The 20,259-nt window shown below is 40.0% G+C and overlaps 1 long non-coding RNA gene across 1 annotated transcript; it reads right to left on the bottom strand.

The window, feature by feature from the left end:
• Positions 1–418: 418 nt before the first annotated feature.
• On the bottom strand, positions 419–19,659 carry LOC136015434 (uncharacterized). The gene is made up of 6 exons (XR_010613202.1): positions 19,614–19,659; positions 17,904–18,012; positions 5,455–5,506; positions 3,768–3,975; positions 3,004–3,224; positions 419–2,612 (listed from the first exon to the last, which is right to left on the bottom strand). It is a non-coding gene; the product is annotated as an uncharacterized LOC136015434 (long non-coding RNA).
• Between the last annotated feature and the right edge of the window lie 600 nt (positions 19,660–20,259).

Genomic DNA, 20,259 nt, shown 5'->3' with positions numbered 1-20,259 from the left:
GGTAGCATATAGAAGGAAGTATATGGGACTACCTTAGGACTAACAAGGCATGAGGCATCTGAGGAGCCAGCACAGCCACCTCTGCTGGCTACTTCACAGGAGGGTGGGATGCCCCTGTGCAGCACTCAATGCTACTATGACCCCAAGGCACATCAAGGCTTTCCCTCTTCTCTTTTTGACGTCTCACAGCTGCTTTAGCCCTAAATCAAACTCCTTCACAGACAGCTATAACTTCTCCTATTTCCAAACATTGTAAGTGACACATTCTCAAACAAATACCCAGGGAAGAGGAGGGCTTAATATACTTGATTCCCAGTTTCTGAGATGGGGCTCACCCAAAGCTCTGAACAGTCTGCAGTAGTTATGTTGACAGCAACCACCCAGGAGCATAAATCTAAAACACCCGCACAGCACTTGGTAATCAAATGGAAATAATGATTTACTTCACTCAGCAGACAAAACAATTAAAAACCTTGGGGGAGGACTTGTGATCACTCAAGCCATATTCAGTGGCATTCCCTCAGCCCCCTCACAAACCCAGCCACAGAAAGGTTAATTGCGCAGTGCTTGTTCAGATTAATGTGTTGCAACCCCAGGTAGCACTCTGAAGATTTAGCCTCTGAGCTCTCAGGCAGAATATTGTCACTCCCCTGAAGGAAAGGAAAAAGTCACGCTGGTTTCTGCAGTCCTTCTATTATCAGCAATATACAGCAGCTCCAGTATCACACCAGATTCAGTCAGGGTCTTTAATGTAAATATGAACCACAAAGAGACATAAAAATTTGGCAGCCTTCTCTATCTCTGTTTTGTGGGACTGCAGCCTGAAGGAAGCTGAGGGGTGAAACAATTTGGCTAGAGCTAGCCTTGCCTTGAAGGTTTCTTCCTAAGGTCCCTTTCGTCCCTGTTTCCTGTGACTGCTGACTGGTGAAAATAGAGCAACTCCTAAATACATTCCTAACTGCACACTCTAACCTCTTAAAAAAACAAATTCAAATATGTAAGAAAATAGTCTTAGCCTTCCCTCTAACTGGAGGATGCCCCTCACTTGAAAAAGAATAAAAGATCTATTCACTCAGCACTTAGATGACATTCCTAAGCTAAGTTCAGACACTATACAAATAGCACTGTTTCCTTAAATAAGGTATAACAACCGGTGCTTTTCACTAACATTTGACATTACTTTTCATTTTCATAGGGATTTTTTTATTCCTGGACCTTAAGGTCCTTGAAAAGGTAAATAAGTGCAAAATAAACTTTTGAAGGAGCTCAGTTCTAGCAGCTAGCTGTGTTGTACAAGAAATTGGTTATGAATGTATAATTTAGGGCTTCAAGGAAAATTTTAAAGCCAGGTATAAAATAAAGACTTAATAGTACTCTCGCTGAAGTCCGTTGGAACATGACTGGATTCTAAATGACCACTGGAGGTTACTGTTTCCCCACAGAAATTCAATGAGTCAAGCATTATGCTAGTTCTTTTCAATTATTAAAGACAGGCATCCTTAATATCAGTGCCTGCAAATTGCTCCCACATATGGCAAGCTGTGTTGAGTGTGTTTCAGCGTGACAGAAAGCAGGCGGCAAGGGGAGAGTATTTGTGTGCAAGCATAGGGATGCAGTTGGAAAAAGATTTCTTGTTGCTTCTTATTTGTTATTAATATATATATTACCCTAGGACCTAGAAATCCAACATTTTCTAAGTTCCTGCCTGTGTGAAGTGCTCTACAGATTGAAAACACTGCCCTAGCCACCTACAGCCTCAGTGGAGCGGCAAGAGACCAGTAGAGGCAGGTAAGAACCCATCAGACAGCACTGACTGGCACAATAGACAAAAGCACCCACATGCCAGTGGCTTCATCATTGCCATGTCCTGGAAGAAATTACAGACACTGATAGCTATTTTAAGGGAAGATCCAAAGGAGGACTGGGGACATAGCCCAGCATCTTTGGTATGAATGAGAGATGCCAGGCTGGCTAATATGACTGATTAACTCTATTTTCAGGTGTTAGCCACTATAAGTAGATTGTATTACTGCTTTAACATGCCACTACCTTAGAGGTTGTGAGAAGGTAGTTATTTTAGGATAGATATAGTATCGTTCTCCTTCACCCATACTACTTCTATTCAGAGCTTGCTCAAATTTTTCTGTGCAGCCCTGGAGAGCTTTATCTAGCTGCTGAAAACTGGGGATGATAATTGCCTTTTTTCTGTCTCACTTGTTCACAGGCAGGCTCTGGGATGTAGATGCTGTGTTTTAATATCATCTGTGTAACACCTGTTTGACAGATCCGGACAAGGGCCCCTAGAAAGTCCTTCAGTACGAGTAGTAAAAACAATAACAAAGTGATTCTAACTCTCAAAGAGTAGACATGGACCATAATAGTATAAGTCATGTCAGGAAGAGCCTAATGGCAGTTTACCCACAAGAACCTGATCTTCTCCCTTACTATTGGCAGCCAGAGGCGCCTAACGGCATGTTAGAGGCAGCGCAACAAGAGAAGATCAATGTGACATGAAAGCAAAAACAACCCAGTGGTGTGCCGAGAAAGCATTCAGGCAAGCACAAGGGAATCAGCTGCTTCGTCATCTGTAAGGCTCTGTAAAATACCACAATCTGAAAAGAAGAAAAGAATCTTTAAAATAGCACTTCATTTTGTCTTTAAAGATTTGTCACCCCCATCATTTTCTCCTCACCATCAAAGCCTTTTAATTTTAATAGTAAAATGACATATCATTTCTTTCCTCTTTCCTTTTATTTAGGGGAGTGGAGGAGGATTTGAATATTTTCTTTCATTGACGAATTTATTTTCTTCAGTCTAAAACTGATTTTGAAGTTCTAAGCAGGTTTAGAAGCTCTGGTAGAAATTCAACAACCTTCTATTTATTTAATTAAAAAAAATATTTACATCTCTGTCATACTATGCAAGGGCATTAACATACTCTTTGCAACTGTTTAATTGAAATCCCTTCTGCAGGTAAAGCAGGACTAAGCACAAGATGCTCACCTTCCAAGGTGTTGGGTCTGGTTGCCTCTCAAACACCTTCCCCCAGCACTGACTGGTATCCTCAGTTTGGTAGGATAAAGAGTCTTTCTCCTTCCAGTTGCCACTTGGAATCTGGCAGAGTTTGGCAGATTGCAGCCATCACCTCTTAAACAGGTACTGGATAACCACTGGAGGTCAAGCTGTGGTTGGTATGAGACATTTTGTAACCCTCCTATGGGGACCTGAGTGGAAACAGTAATAGGTAGTTCACATTTAAGGGTAAATTATCCCGAAGCAATGAGCAGTGTAAATGACTCAGTAAGCAAACTGTCCTCATAGGCAAATAGCAAACAAATGGCTTAAGAAGGAATATTTTTATTAACAGCAGAAAAACAAAATGCCTCTAAACAGGCAGATAAACAGGGTAACAATAAGTCATTCTCAAAGCACAACTGCAATTTACAGCCTTTTTTTCTAGGCAGAGAACAGCCACGCCAGCTGGATGCCTTTCCCCTTCTTTGCCAGATTTTACAGCCTTTCAACGCCCCATCTGAGCTGAGCAGGCTGGTTGTGGGTGGCCCCCGGCTCTGTTCAAGCTGCTCCATTGTCCACCACCTCCCACCAGTCCTTCCTCCACCACAGCCATGCATGCGTGTTACCTACACAGCATGGGAACATCTTTGCTCCTGCCCTTATGGGTGGTGCAAGGGACTCCCTGGCTGGGAGATACCAGTTCTGCCTGCTGCTTTCTGACCAGCCTATGAAGGAAAGCAGATGTCACCCACCTCTGAGAGCAAAGACAGCTGGCAAATGGCCCTCAGAGCAGCAGGACATGCTGATGGCTTTCCCATGTCTCAATAAAAGTGACTTCTGGGAGGGAGGCAAAGAGGAAGTAGGCGGGGGCGAAGGGAGGAATGGCATGTGGGAGAGGGTCCCCTGGCAGGAGTGAGAACAATCACATCCAGATGCCCAGGCACAGTCACGATGATGAAACTTGAAAGGAAACAAGAAAACTCACTTAGTGTCATACTTTTCTTTTTTTTCACTCCCTGTGGGTAAAAATGTAGTTTACACAAACCCTAGACAATACTGTGTTTTATCAAGGGCAGAATAAAAAAGAATACAAGAATTCCTTGTTCCCAATGAGAAAATCATCCCTGTCTTGTACTGCAAGTACATCTTGACAAAGAGTGCTGCTACCAATAAAAGCTCATGCAAAATTTTTAAGGAATGATCCCCAAGATCCTTAAATATTAACTTTATAGGACTCAGTTAATGTCTTTGCTGCAGAGTAATTTAAGAATAATGGAGACAGGACCAGCAAGTCTAGAACCAGATCCTGTAACAGTAAAGAGTTCTCTAGAGCAAATAGCATCGTTACCAATAAAAATGACATTTCATTTACTGCATTTTTTGTAAGAATGCCCATTCTGTTCACAGAAATCTGCTGTTGATTGGAAAAGTCAACAGTTTTCCAAGCAGTGATAGAAATTGCCTGCCCTTTTCTGTATCTAGCATTTACTTTACACTAAATCAGTAACAAACTGATTTAACTAAATTACTGCAGCGGGCTCAGACAGACATAGTTACATCAATAGAAAGGCATTAATGCATTAATATATTTATAGGTGGTATCAATTAATACTCATATCAACATAGTAGTTATACAGATTTAAATACATTTTTATACTACCCCCACAATCACTGAGTAGAGGCAAGCCTTCTGAATAACCAATAGGTGTAGGAAGCCTGCACAATAGTAGGTAAACTTTTATATCAGCTTCATTTGATTGCTAAAGTTGAGAGGAAGAATTTCCTCCAGGCTACTAAAAGCCAGAATATTTTAAAGGCAAAAAAATGGTATCTTATTGGTGGATTTATTTTAACTGCAGAGCTAGACTGATTTCAGACTGCACACAGTGATAAAATGACACAATCAGTTTTTCCACTTTGACGGTGACCATTACATATTGCTCGGTCCTGTTCTCTTCTACAGGTATTTTTTATTTCTAAGCAAAACCAAAAAAGACTGTCTGCCTTTTTGTTCCAACTTTGGGTAGCACAAGGGTAGTGGGGGGACAGCTCATAATGATGTGGAATAACCAATAAATAAATGGATATATCACAGCAGAGCTGGAAATTATCAGTTGACAGTGAAACTGTTAAGGGTTATCTAAAAAGGAAACCTTACCAACCATGCAGAGTTCCGAGTAATTCATACCTTTTGATTACCTTCTCACTAAATAGTTTAACATGTATTTAATATCACATTAAACTTTGCTCATAATGAAGAGGCCATAAGTCAAAGTGTTCTTCAAAAATTTTGTATTGAAATTTTTACAACATCTCAATAAATTATGCAGGTAATTTGGTTGTATTTTCTTAAAACTGACAGCAGTAGCTGCTTGAAGCTCTGAGCATGCACTAACCATTCTGGTCAAGATGAAAGAAGAAGCGGAGAGCACAACTCACCCATTTCAGAGAATGCTCTTCCTCATTGCAATCAAACCCATCTCAGACATCTCTGTAGAGCAGGTGAGACATTTTTCAATTAGTGGTTCCCATCTTCCTAGTGGCAAATCTTGACTTGCAAAAAATTTTTGTAGAAAAGACAGCCCTGACAGAATTCTTCAGAAAGGTAAATTCAAGTTTTCAAATTCTTGTATGGTTTCATTTGAGGAAAAAAGTTACAATTTGTGTATTCAAAGTATTTTGGTTTTAAATTTAAGCAAAACCACCAAGACTTTTGAGATTTTAATTTTGCATTGTAACCAAAAGGAAAATTTTTGAAATTTGAATTTGAAATTTGAAAATTTTTTTCTTATCAACTTTGACCATATTATTTACCTTTTCTTCCACTAACATACTGCCTGTTTCCTATCTATATTTTGATCTCTGAGTTTGCTTAAAAGCTTGGCTACAAAAATACTACATGAGAGAAGTCAAATTCTGAGTAAAAGATAAACTCAGCTCATTAGTAAGTTGCTTTGCAACAAGAGTCATCATGCTCCTCTTGCTGAATCATTTCCATGAGCAATGTATTGCAAACCTACCATGAATACATTGAGGCAGAAGAAAGTGATTACTGTAGCACTTTAAAGCCACAAAACTTTATGAAAATTTTAGATATTAAATGTTATTGATCCTAATAAATCTGAGATTATGCAGACTGAAAGTTTGTCCAGTGAGAACCAGAGAAATATGTCCCCATAACTCTGAAACAGTACAGCTTTACTGCCACCATTTTCCAAAACCACAAGCTAGGGACCTTATTAAACAAAGCACATAAATTCACAGCCTCCTTCACTTACTTATAAAAGAATCAACCAAGTTGTACTCTTTAACACATTCTGTCATCTGGAAGGACACTGGCAGCCAGTAGATTTTAATCTGAGTTTTTCAGAAAGAAGGTATCTACTTAATCTCTTTTGATATAGCTCTCTTTGGAAATAGATGTTATGCAAACAAAATCACCTCTTTTTATCTTTGAATGATGTCTTGAAAAAGATGTGATGCTAGAGGTTTATTTCTTAGCTGATAGAAGAGAAAAATAAAAAAGAACGGGACTATTATTCCATAGCAAATCTGAGTCTATCTAACCATTACCTTCCTCTCTGGGTTGTGACTTTCGGTTCTACCACCAATAAATTTCCAGTTTACGGTGGTTAGTGCTGGGAACCGCAGCCTCGTTACACAATTCATTTGATACAACCTAATCCATTAGTAGTTATTTTCCCACTTAGGACCACAGCCGTTATTTTGCTTCTGACATATGGACATAAAAATAGGCAGCGAAGAAAACTCAGGTGACAGACTCCACATCATACAGGTCATATTCAGAAGTCTTCAATGCAATAAGCAGCATCAACAAAACCTAAATAAATCATAACTGACAGTGCAATACAGCAAATAAATAAATAAAGGGTTCAAACACAACAATGACACAATGGGAGTAAAGAAGAACAGTTAGAAGAACAGTTAAATGTTTCTGGAGAGAGAGAGAAATTACATACCTCGCTGTACGAGCAGCAGAGATGATGAAACCTGGTTTCCTGCTGATCTGTATGTCAAGACTGTGCTCTCCTCTGACTCTCTGATGTCTAAGCAACATGACTCCACATCAGCTTCTCCCCTGATGGGGCATGAATCTTCTTCCTCCTCTACATGACCAACTATTTTCACAAAGCCTGTAGAGGTTTATTATTTTTCTTGTATCTTTACCTTTCTGACAAGCTTAGATGAAATTACCTCCTACATCCTAAAGTTTAGGGCCAGTGTTGTCAGGACTGTGAACCACTGATCAGACAGACAAGTGCAGTGTGTTTTTATAATTCGTGTTTGCTCAGAACAAAACAGGCTAAAATAAAAACCTGTCCTCGAATCAAAAGTTGGGCAAACCTGTTATTTGCAGGAATAAATGGAGGAGGGTGGGGTGAGGGAAGACAGACAACTAAGTGGGACTGCACGTGAAATAAGAAAGGACTCAGAGACAGAAAGAGAGAGAGATTAGATATGGAAAAAGGGAAGTAAATTAGCAGTAGGTTGCAGTAGGAAAGGGAGAGGGCAATGGGGAAGGTAAGCTGGCTGATGAGAATAAAGGTGCTCAGGACCCTGTCAAGCCATCATTGTCACAGCCTCTGGTTCACCTCGCTTTTCTTCTGATTTAACTTCAGTGCTACAAAAAGGTTGCAAACCTGCATTACATTCAGAAGACACAGTTCACAGATGTCACTATATGGAACCCAGTGTGAGTTAGAAAATTACTCAAAGACAGGACTAAGCTCAAAATCAGTGAGATTTGGGAGGGGGTTTAGGGGTTATTTATTTGTTTTTCTTGTTGTTGGCACCTGACATCTTCCAACTCATGCTGCTTTTGATTTATTTGGTGGGATAGGGAATTACTTACATGTCAGAGAAAGAAGTGAAGGAGGAAAATCATCCACTTTCCTAAAAATTACAGAGCAGAAATAGCATGCCTGCAGAGGCAGAGCAGGAGAGTTGCTTAGTTGCCACGTCACAGTGTGCCATAGGAGGATACTGAGAGGGTAGGCCACAAAACAGCAAGGAACATCTTACTCCACAGCTGAGAGCTGGAAAAGAATTAAAACCCTACACCTAATGAAAATAAAACCCACTACCATGAGAAAACCAGTTCCTTGGAAACAACAGCAGGAGTCTGCTTTCCAATAGCCTGAAAGCAAAACTGCCACAGCCACCCCAGAAATGGTCTGAATCACATTTACTGACAGCAAAGAAAGGAGTTGCAGGCACAACAGGTGCTGCTTATCCCCAAGCTCTTCTGTGACTCATCTTTTGGTACAGTTTTCATCTGAGTGATTCTCAGAAAACTTCTGAAGGTCACTAAGCTAAAAAAAAACCAAAAGAGGCAATGGCATTTGCCATTTAAGTAATATCTTTCTTTCTTTGAGCTACTCCATACAAGAGAAGACAGAGAGCTGCCTGCTTTCATTTACCAACAAACTATTAAGAGTAAAGAAAGTAACAGTTTTTATGAACTGAACATTCATTTTTGATAATGGACTTTCCATACAGGATATAAATATGACATTTCAATATCTTTTTAATAATCTTATTATCTCTCGAAGCTCAATCTCATCAAGCTGGTTGTTGGAATAACATCTAAATCAGTTAGACATCAGCCAAACTAGTGACCAATTCTGTATCACATTCAGTTTTTGTCAGGTTGAATCTAGAATGGCCTCATTGATACTTTGCAGCAGATGAGTAATTCTCTTCTGCAGTGAGTCATGGTAAACCATGTCCAAACACAGAAGTCCCATTTCCACTCAGACAGAAATGTTGAATTCAGCCTTCATGGGGGGAGAGTGAAAGAAAAAGCCCCACTTTCACTGTGCGATTGCTGCAGTGATAAAAAAGATGTCCATAAATGCTTCCTTCAGCAGCCTGAATCAGACATAGGTGAAGGTATAAAAGGGTAGACACAAGCCCAAGTGGATCCTGGCTTTCTCTAGAGAGGAATGAATGGGGTATTTATACCCGTGTCCTCAATGTACCTCAATGTAGGTACCTGCCTTGAACCAGACTCAGCAGAAGCTAGAGATATCTACTTCTGAGACTCTAATCCCTAAATCTGTACAGATGAGATCTTGTAAATGAGACAAAAAACACAAATCCTATTTAAACAAACAAATAAACAAATCCACTCCTACCTGTTCCATCCATATCTAACTGAAATTTACCATCTTGACCTTAAATTCAAGGCTTAAACAGCAATTTGAATACTGAACTAAATGAACTTTTCTTCTTGAGATATTATCCAGTAAGAAGTGTCATTTGGTTCTGTGCAGCATGTGTGCACTAGGAAAGTTTTTAACAGAGCTATCGGGTTTAGCAATGCAGTTTTACCCCCTGTAAAGTACTTGATTGAAGCTTGTTCGATTCACAAGATTTGTACCTCCCTCAGTTCTCTGCTTGCCAGGACTGGCAGCACAGACCTCCTCAGGTCATTCTCCTGACCACAGCCTGCCCCACGTAATCCTCAAAAACATTCCCAGGACATGCTGAGCAGGGAATTTATATTGCACAGCTATGTCTCATTTACACACAACAGTCCTCCAGAAAACATGAGGCAACTTCTGGAAGAACGAGCCCTTGTGCGGTTGAGTGTATGGCAAGTCTCTCAAGCTTTGCTTTCATCCTGCTCCCAGTGCTGTGGGGCTCTGAACTTCATCAGAAAAGGTTGCTATTAATGATTCAGCTTAGGGAACTCCAACTGATTTAAAGGAGAAAATGTACCCTTTGAAAAAGATCTGATGGGAATCTTCTCTTTCAAATCTCTCAAGACCTGCTTCTGCTGCGATATCCATCAGCCAAATAATGATCCTTACATGTTAACAGCAGTCGGGGACAACCCACATTCCTTATTAAAGGTGTTTTCTAATGATTCAGAAACACCATGCTGGGCCCACAGATAATTTATATCATCTTGTGATATCATCTTCACCTTCCTTCCTTTCTTACTCCCTCCTTCCTCTTTAAACCTATTTGCTATATTTTTTACAAGACCCTGTCCTCCTCTGGCACTGGGGCAGCACGAGGTGCTAGTCAGATGGCACTAATCCCGCAACCGAAGTTCTGCACTGCTGTCTATGGGGGTGTCTATGAATACATACCTATATGCATGTCTAAATGCTCACAGGCAAGTGTGCATACATATATATTAATATACGTATATACACATACCTCCACGCATACCTTCTCCATTCTCAGAAAAATTACCTGAAGCTTCCTACAGCTGAGCTTCCAAACACAAAATGAGTGACACTTTATTTACATTTGAAAATGTTAAAAATTGAAAGCAAACACCGAAATTCTTTTAAGTCATTTTTTTTTTATCTATCTGATGGAAAGAACATTTTGGTTGTAAGGGATAAGAATTACTTCTATTAAACACATGTAATTACATTACTTGAGAAATGAAATACACTTAGCCAGATCAAATAAGATACTACATCTGTCAGAGCTCTCTTTAAGGAAAATGTTCAAACACAAAACTTGCAATACCTTTTTTTCTTGGAAGTCAGACAAGGTAAAACGAAATGTGTCATCATTCTAAGTGAATTTTAAGAGTTACAGAATCACTGCTTGTTTTACTACCTCTATATACATTGCAGAATTGCTTACAATATGAAAGATGTTTACCAATAAAGTGGTAGGTAAAGCATGACAAGCTAAATCGAAAATGGTTTTAGTGCTAGGGACAGGGGGGTTTTATTTCCACGTTAACATCAGGAAGAACTTCTTTACTGTAAGAGTGACAGAGCACTGGAACAGGTTGCCCAGGGGGGTTGTGGAGTCTCCTACACTGGAGATATTCAAGGCCCGCCTGGACAAGTTCCTGTGTGATGTACTGTAGGTTACCCTGCTCTTGCAGGGGGGTTGGACTAGATGATCTTTTTAGGTCCCTTCCAACCCTTGGGATTCTGTGATTCTGTGATTGCTCTGGATGACAGACAGCCCTCTTTGAAATCAGTTAGAGCTTTGCCACCATGACTTCATCCAGGCCACTGTGCTGGAACACAGACCAGGATCTCAGTTTGATATCTGGCTTGAGTACTTCAACAGTAACACTAGTGGGAAAATTAAACCCAAGCAATAATGGGATGCCACCTCATTATCATGTTTGCCACATAAATCATTCTGTAACCTGGCAAGTTTGCATGAGCAGATACATATTATGGATGAATTCTGGTCATGCCTATACAGGTGACTCCAGTAAAGCCACTGGTGTACGAGATCAGCTTTATTGATCACACAGCAAGCTCAAGGTTCATTCATGAGTGCAATACACTGTTCCACAGGCTGCTCCCTACATAGAGCCTATTTCAGTCAAGACTACAAACTTCTCCATTTGGATGCCCAAATACAGTGCTTCTTTAAGGGGTCGTTGGTGAATTTTCTCCAGTGCTGAGTAACATCCATTGAGATGCATGCTTTGGCCATGAACATAAAGGACAGCAGCATGGCCATTAAGACTGCGGGGCGGCTCCTTGACAGTCTCCAGCTTTGAACACAGTACAGCTTTTCCTCCCTACCTGAATGCCCATTAAAGGTTTCACATAGAGATGAATGTTACATTCATGGCACATTATTTAATAAAAGCAGCAGCATGGAACTGAAAAAAGTATGGTCTGGGGGTTACAACAGAGATTTAGAAAGCCTTTGGAACTGCCTGCTCACAACCCCACACATGTTAGAGCAGCCTTCCTGTTCAACACTTCCAAAGACACCCTGGCACTCACGGACTTTGCCCACCCATAGGACTCTCAGCCACATACCAGCAACCAGAGGGAAGCAAAAGTGATGCAGTGGTTTGATACTATATGGAAGTATCCTCAACAAAGCTGAATTCCCTAATGCCTGGAAAAAAAACCCACGAGTGAGCTTCACACTCTCCAAACAGCATGAAGTTGTCTCCTAGAGAAAATACCTCTGTTCTGTGCTGACCTTCAGATTCCCAAATAGCATTCCCTTTATCCGGTAACAAAGAGCATCCTCAAAATTCACTGTTATCACAGTCCATATGAGAGAATATACAGGTTACAATGCGTCAAGCTGAGCTGTGCTAAACAGAATGCTATACTATAAATTAGTATATTATACTGAAACCTTTGCTGCTAGAAAGCCTCCAGACATCTTACTATGTCTCAGAACTGATCTGAAGGTGAGGATTACTCATTGCCTTCTGTAAATCAGGCTAACAAATCAGGTGTACACAGTAAAATGGCTTTTTTATTAGAAGCCCTCAACTGTCACATAGATTAAGCTGCTGCTCAGAGGACAATAGTAGCTGCTGTGGCTAAGACACTCATTCTTAGCTCCTGTTTCAAGCCATTTGTGGAATTCTGGGAAACAGTACCAAAAGTACATGGCAGGAATCATTGCAATATACTCAAAGATAAATAAAAACTGGAACAGTTGCACAAAGTTGATATTTCAAAGTACATAAAAGCTACAGACATCAGGTGTTAGGGAGTTAAAGTCTGGGAAGAAGCCTGCAAAAGCTGTGTAGAGAAAGGTCAAAGCTCACCTCTTTCCATCTGCTTTTTTTCTGGTTGTCTGTTTGCTTCTTGGACCACGCAGCGTGTTCGCCACCAAATCTCCTGGCTAAAACCTGAGCTGGCACCTTGGACCAATATAGTAGAAAAGCTCCTAACCAGAATTTATACAAGCTTCTTAAACCAGACTTGACATGCCTCCAGAATGACATGAACCAAGTGATATTCCAAAATATGTCCTGAAAAATCACTATGAACAACAGAAATTACTTCAAAATTACATTATATGTGCGTCTAGATTTGTAACTTGATTCAGATTGAATTAGGTCCCACTGAATATAGCTGAATAGATTCACCCTTATTTGCTTCATAAAGGACCTTCATCCTCTATTTGTTAACTCCTTGAGTTTGGGAGGCTTTTTTAACAATCTACAGAAAGGGACAGATGCCCGTGTAAGTAGCAGGCTTTCCATATATTCTTTGTCCATAACTCAGCTTCAGCACAGCTGAAGTATTGCCTTTACTGTCATAAAAATGCCCCAGTAAACTATCCTAAGAACAGATTCATCTATTCTTAGAGGCTGTTCCAGCTTCTACCTCTTTACACCATCAGAAGGGGAAAGAACCATCTCCTGGTCACTTAGAAAGCAAGCCAGCCCCATAGATTCTCCTTCTCTAGAGGGGAATTTGAGGGTATCAGGCTTTCATTTGGGAATCTGGGGGTTTTAGGGAATCACACAGACTCCCACAAAATTCCCTCTGTATTATCTTGCAGTAAAGTCTATGTCCCCAGAGTTCATCTGCCTGCCAAAGGAGTAAGCCATAGAAAAAGGATTTATTTTATCCCCATTTAAACACTCATGTACAATTAAGTCTGTGCCCCACTCTGCTGCAACCAAGTACATGGGAAGAGCTGTGCAGTGCTCCCTGAGCACATATTGCCACAGGGGTGGTGAATGGCAAGCCAGGGCTGCGTTCACCAAACTTCCTTAAACTTGAAGAGGGATAAACCCAAAGTGCCACAAGCAAGTCCCCAGGGTTCACCAGTCACCACGCTGGCTATCCTTTGTGTAGCTTATTTCACAAGGTATTCAAAGAGAAAAAAAGAGACCTAGCCACTTGCAAAAGCTGATAAAGAAACCTAAAGTATACTAAAGTTTCCATGCAGTTCTCAAAGCTATGAAGAAAACTAAAGTTTTCATGTAGCCTCCCTAAGAAAAAACACCATAATAAATGCCTGCTATTTGGTGCAATGCAGTGTACTCCAAGGGCAAGAACTTTTTTCTTCAGAATTATTTTTATAATGTCACCTCTGCCAGGAATGATTTAAGAGCTTACAGATAAAGCAATGAATTTCATCAGAAGCAGAGAGATCACCTCAAGTCTCCCTTTAGCTTCTCAGTGAATAAAACACCCTCCCCAGCCCTCTTCAGCATCCCACTAGAACTGAATCCCACTCAGAAGTGGGACTTCAAAGGAAATTATTTGTGCCTCAGTCTAAAGGCCTTCTTTTAAAACTTAAGAGAGCAAACATAAGAGCATTAAGCAGAAATGAGTTTGTTGACTAAGTTTTAGACAGTTTTAAAAGTGAAACTATCTTAAACCACGTATATCCAATTACTCCTCTGAACAGCTATTACTACACAGCACCACCGTGCCTGCTGCAAGTGAGAACAAATAGTACCTCACATTTTCAGAAAGTGAAGGCTGTCATAGCATTTAAGGAGTCTTGCATGTCAGAATTGTTTCTTGCCATTGCCAGGGGTTAACTGCTATTCCTACCTGCATGTAGGAATCCTCTCTCTAAAACTTATACTTCTTCCAATGCTAGATACAGCAGAGTATACAGGGAAGTTTAGACTGGATATAAGGAGGAAGTTCTTTCCTATTAGGGTGGTGAGGCACTGGAATAGGTTGCCCAGGGAGGTTTTGAATGCTACATCTCTGGCAGTGGTTAAGGCCAGGCTGGACAAAGCCTTGGGTGAGATGGTTTAGTGTGAGGTGTCCCTGTCCATGGCAGGGGGGTTGGAACTAGATGATCTTGAGGTCCTTTCCAACCCTAACTGTTCTATGATTCTAAAAACTTCAATCAAGCCTATTTCAAAGGGATTTCAATACAAATTTCCCTCTCTGGGTAGGACTGAGTCTTAACCACCAGACACTACCTTCTCCAGTATCAGTTCTTCTTAGAAAATTCAAATAAATAAGCAAAGGAAAACTGAAGTTAGGAAATAATTTGCAGGTCACTCCTTTAGTCAGCAGAAAGCAGCTGCTAAAAGACTATGTGAATGGGATTCTTCCTCATTATAATCCTTCTGCATAGCTCCAGTAAGGAAAAGGAATCCTAAATATTGCACACTCCCAGCCATGAGTCACCCAGAAAAGCACTATGCTGGGTGGCCAGAGGCTGGGCTTGCAACCTTTTGTCAGGTGCAAGGGCTCTACCCAAGTCCCTGGCATTCATCGGGCACCACTCCAGCTATTCTTCATGTAGCTTATTTTGAACATTTTTTTTCTATTCCACCAGGATCTTTTCACTTGGAGATGCTTCATTGGGCAAGATATATTGTACAAGTCTCCATAATCTCCCCACTCTCCACTGTCATCTTACTCTTACCTACAGAAAGCAGAGGAGTAGCATTGTTGGCTCTGATAAGGAAGGCCTCAGCTCACACAGCACTTACATCTCCTAAGAGATATGTTAAAGAAAGAGAAACTCAGACTGGCACATGTTCAGGGGATACTGGTTAGAGGACTGAAGAAATGGAGATGCATCTTCTAAGGCGACACTATTACAAAATATGTAATGATGCCACATCTTGAGACAGGGCAAAATTGTGCTACAAACACTTCAGGGCGAAAGCCCAAAAGAACTTTCCAAGCTCACAAACAGTGTTGGATATGAAGAAAACAGTCAGTAAGAAATATTTCCAGCTATCTGGAGACCAAAGTTTGGAACACATTTCCAGGAAAAAATACCAGGAACAAAACACAGCCCCCATTAAGTTTCCAAGATAGGGCTGGATGTGTTTGCAAAAGGTAATTATTTGCATACCTTCTCACAAGGAAATCTGCCTTAGTATTCTACCCACTTTTCCCAAGCTAGGAATAATATACAAACATTTCTAGGCAATGAGAGCACCCAAAGGCTGTTTGAACAAATGTTCTTTTAGGAGAGCTATCTACATAGGGCATATTGATGGGCAAGGGATGAAATTAGTGCTCACTGCTGTATTTCAGGAGTTCTTGATCATTTCTTCTTAGCATGTAATTTACATATTAATACTGCAAATGCCATTTGTTTGTCCACTGCATTATCATTCTTTGATAAGCATGTGTCATTAATGCATACAAATAAGGAGCTTCCACCCATCTGACAGCAAACATAGCCAGAAGTTATTTACGAAGGAGTTATATTCAGTCTGGTTCATACCATAATGAATTGCCTGCTTTATTAGTGGACACCTTTCCTTCTACCACGCCAAGCAGTCAGAGAAAGATCCTACTGCAGAGCTTGTGCTGCTTACTGCATGCTGGGTAGTAACACAAGAAGACTTCCTGCTATAAGGCTAACATACAGAGGTGGTGGAATTGTGCTTACGTGCTTCCTCCAAGCACCAACTTCTACTTACAAAGAACAGGAGTTAAAACCCAACCGTTAGGAAAATCAAGGCTTGGGAGGCAAAAGAAAGTCTAAGTGACAGAAGCACTAGTGAAGCCTGAAAGCAGGGCTAGCCATACAGCTTGACAGAGCCACAGCTTCCCACTGGCAAAAGATCTGAGTCACAGAAAACACCCGAGTCCTCTGGCACAGGCCAGCCTTTGGTCACCCAGTCAGTGGCAAAGAACAGGGTTAATTCCATATAACCAACAGAATGGATATACACAAATATTTTAAGACGCTTCGGTCAAACTAAAGGTCCATTTGTTCCTGTAGCCAGTCTCTGGCTGAGGCTATCAGCAGATGCTACTGCCAGGAAACACAGCACAGAGAGCCCTGTTGACCACAGCTCATCTTCCCAGCAAGCAGGTGTTTGAAGCTGCCCTGTGCCAGGGGACGGTTATGGCCTTTCTGCTCCAAATCCATCCAGTTTGCTCAATGTATTTCTACTTTTACATCTGATACATCATATGGCAATGAGTTCCTGAGCTGCATCACAGGCTGTGTGAAAAAGTACTTTCTCTTGACTTTAAGCCAGATGTCTAATAGCACAATTACGCTGCCCACACTGCACAGGCTGTGAGACAGAGAATAGTCATCCCCAAATGAACTGCACCACAAACATCTCAGTAGTCTCTTTTCCAGGCTAAAAGCCATAACTCATTTAATCTCTCCCTGTGCAGAAGCCATTTCAGATTTCTGGTTAACGTTATTGTCCTTCTCTGCATCTTTTCTAACTCCAGTATACCTTTTTGAGATTAAGGGATCAGAAATGAGCTCCCCATTCAACACCCCACATAAGTAACCATGACAAAATGATATTTTTATCCTCATTCCTTTCCTTACAACTTCTAACATTACATTCACTTTTCAGTTTTCATTGTTCATTATAACAATTCTTCTTTTCCTTTTCAGAAAATTCTGTATAATAATTTCAATTTGTTATAGCTAATAGGAAAATTAGCAGTTTGTACATATATTTGGTGTTGTTTTTCTCAGGTGCATTACATAAAGTATATGGGCCCCAGACTTCATTTGCCATTTTTTATTTTACAGTCAATTAATATCAAGTAATCCTTCTAATGCCCTTTGCAGTTGGTCTGAGTTTTAGCTGTTCTGAAATGTTTTGTCTCATCAAGCAGCAGTTGTCACATCACTCACCCCCCTCCTCAGATCATTTATGAATACACTAAATAGCACAGAATCTGGATCTGTGGACACTCCTCTCTATCATGAGACAGACATAATTTACTCCTACCCTGTGGCTTCTTTCGTTTAACCAATTACAAATCTGTGACATCTTAATCTCATCAAGAGCCTTTTGTAAAAACTATTGTTGAAAGCTTTCTGGAAATTTATTAATTGCATCACTATTATTCACATATGCTTCAAAGAGCTAGAAGAGATTTGTGACTTCAGCCTACGAAATCTGCCTTGACTCTTCTCCCTTGTGTTGTATTTCACCTGCTTAGTCTTTTTTATCATTTGTTACAGCTTCTACTGAACTGTCCAGCACAAAAGTCAGAGGCACTATTCCATAGCTTCCCTGCAGCCCTTTGAAAAAAAGACTGGTGTTTCATTTGCCACTTCCCAACCACCAAAAATAAAATTAAAAAAAAAATTAAAAAAAACCAAAAAAGAAACACATACATTTTAAACAATAGGTTGAAAGCTACAATTAATTGTTGAGCTAACTCAGCCCTGAATTCAGTGGTACGTACTTGGATCTTGTTGCCTGATGTCATCAGTTTGATTCTTCTCTTTCCACTGACTTCTCTAAACCCTCTTCTGGTGTCACTTCATATTGAGAGAGTGTTTCAGACACACCTCCTATTAAAGGAAGATTTTACATTAGGACAACTACCTCAATTAATGTCAACAGATATAATTCATTTTAAGATTAATTCCCCACTTTCACTGTGCTTGCTGTAAATCCCTTCTGCTGAGGCTGAGATATCAGTGTATCTTCATTTAAAATCAGTTACTTTAGCTCACATGTCCCCATTTTTGGACATTCCTTACCTTTAGAAAAATACTCATATTCATATGAACTTTTCCAGTACATGTGAACTTGACCAAGCCGCCTATTTCTGTGTCTCATGCTTAAATAGATTTTTTAATAATTAGCAATGAAAACAGGCAGCTCATTTGTCCACACACGATCAGTTATACTGTCTCATGTTTTGCAGCATCCTACACACAAGTGTAGGAAATACTCCATCTCAGAAGATCTAACAACCTCAATGATGAAAGATAACATCACAAAGAATAAATTCAAGATAGCTAGCGCTTTTACTCTTCTATAAATTAGTCGCACCCCTCCAAAATAAACTGTATTTAAATTAGAAGGCCAGGCTCTATTATTTAGGCACAGTCTTAAATAAGGAAGGCTTATGTTTCTGATCTTGAGTTTATCAGAGGTCTCTGAAGACACAGCAAATGTTCAACACAATATTTATACTGCCATACGCTGTGATTTTTCCTGTCTGAAAGAGCCCAGGGAATATGTCCTCTGCTTATCTGTAGTTATGAAAGTATTTAGGCTGCCATTTGTACAACAAACCAGTAGAAAGGAATGAAAGCACTAAACCATCCTTCTACAACCACACAAAATACCCTGGCTGAAATTAACACCACCATTTCAGTGCTCACCTGCAGAAAGGAAACACAACATTATCTTCTCCAATACTACCTTTCACAAGGTATCAACATTGGATATTGCTTTAATGATGAAGCTGACACATATTTCTATTTGCAATTCAGCATCCCCAAATATTTGTCATCAGTATTTGCTTCTTGTTACTTCAAAGTAAATATTTTCTAGTAGCATTATATCTAGACATAATGGCAGTCTTACCCAGGCCTTTTAAAAAAATACGACGGTGAGCTTCTCAGACATATCTACGAGTATCTGTTGAGAAGCTTCTGACTCTAAACAGGCTTACATTGATATTTTATTTTATATACTGTTGTACAATATAAAGCATTTTTAATTAGGGTCACCACACAAGAAGTCCATGTTGGAATGAGTTGATTTGGAGCTGCCTGACTGCTCCTAGGCTCCCTGCCTCAGGCACACAATCATCAAGCTGCATAACTACCTGGGCCACCACCCAGGTGTTAACAACTCAAAACTACTGTTGTACTCACACCCAAGTATCTGACATTAGCAGTGAAAAAAGCCCTCATGTACAGACACACATATATTCACATATATCACTCTTACAACCCAAAAACCAACATGTTGCTTACAGGTTTGGCTTGAGCTAAAGCCCTGCAGAAGATTTTCTCTATTATTACAGAGAAAAGATAACTTGAAAGCGAGCAGAGTCTCTCACCACTAATAGTGCATGCCTGCATGCTTCTTGGGCAGCTCACAGGAAAAACACCAGACAGCAATATGACACCAATGTGAATGTCAGCAAGCTTACCCAAAAAGACAGCATGCACTCTGCATCACTGGGACACAAGTTTAAGTGCTCACCTTGCCTGACTCACTACTAATCCTACTGGAACTATGTATGCAATTAAGGTCTAATTGCAAGAGAAGGGATTGTTTGATGAGGTTCTTAGACTTGTATACTTCTGGTCAAGTCATCAACTGATGTAAATTAACACAGCTTCAAATTAATTAGTTAAGTGATGCTGAAGGTCTGGCTCCTGCTATTTGTGTGTTTTAGAGGGAAGGTAATAGAGACAAAGAGATTTTGTATGAGAAAGTTGTCTCTCTACATATTAGAATTCTTGTCAGCAGACTAATAGGTAAAGTAGGCTGGTAAGTTGTAAATTATTTTTATTTTCACTAAGTTATTTTTATGGCTATTAAGGAAACTAATTAACTATGGGTCAAACGTCAAACTTTTATCCTGGTATTTGAAACTGATTGAAAGATAAAAAGGTAGAGAATTAGACACGCAAATGGTGAGAATTTAAAAGTCATTGTAGAAGGACATTAACATATTTCAGTTCTTAGTAAACAAGAGATTATTTTCTGGGAATCTATTTGGGCAAAAATGTTGAGGCGCATCAAGTCTAAAGATGGTTTGAGGAATTAAAAAGGATGTATGTACATAAGCA

Source organism: Lathamus discolor, chromosome 5 (genome assembly GCF_037157495.1).
Source record: "Lathamus discolor isolate bLatDis1 chromosome 5, bLatDis1.hap1, whole genome shotgun sequence".
NCBI lineage: Eukaryota > Metazoa > Chordata > Aves > Psittaciformes > Psittacidae > Lathamus > Lathamus discolor.
The sequence above is the reverse complement of the archived record's forward strand: the minus strand, read 5'-3'. Positions and strand labels throughout refer to the sequence as shown.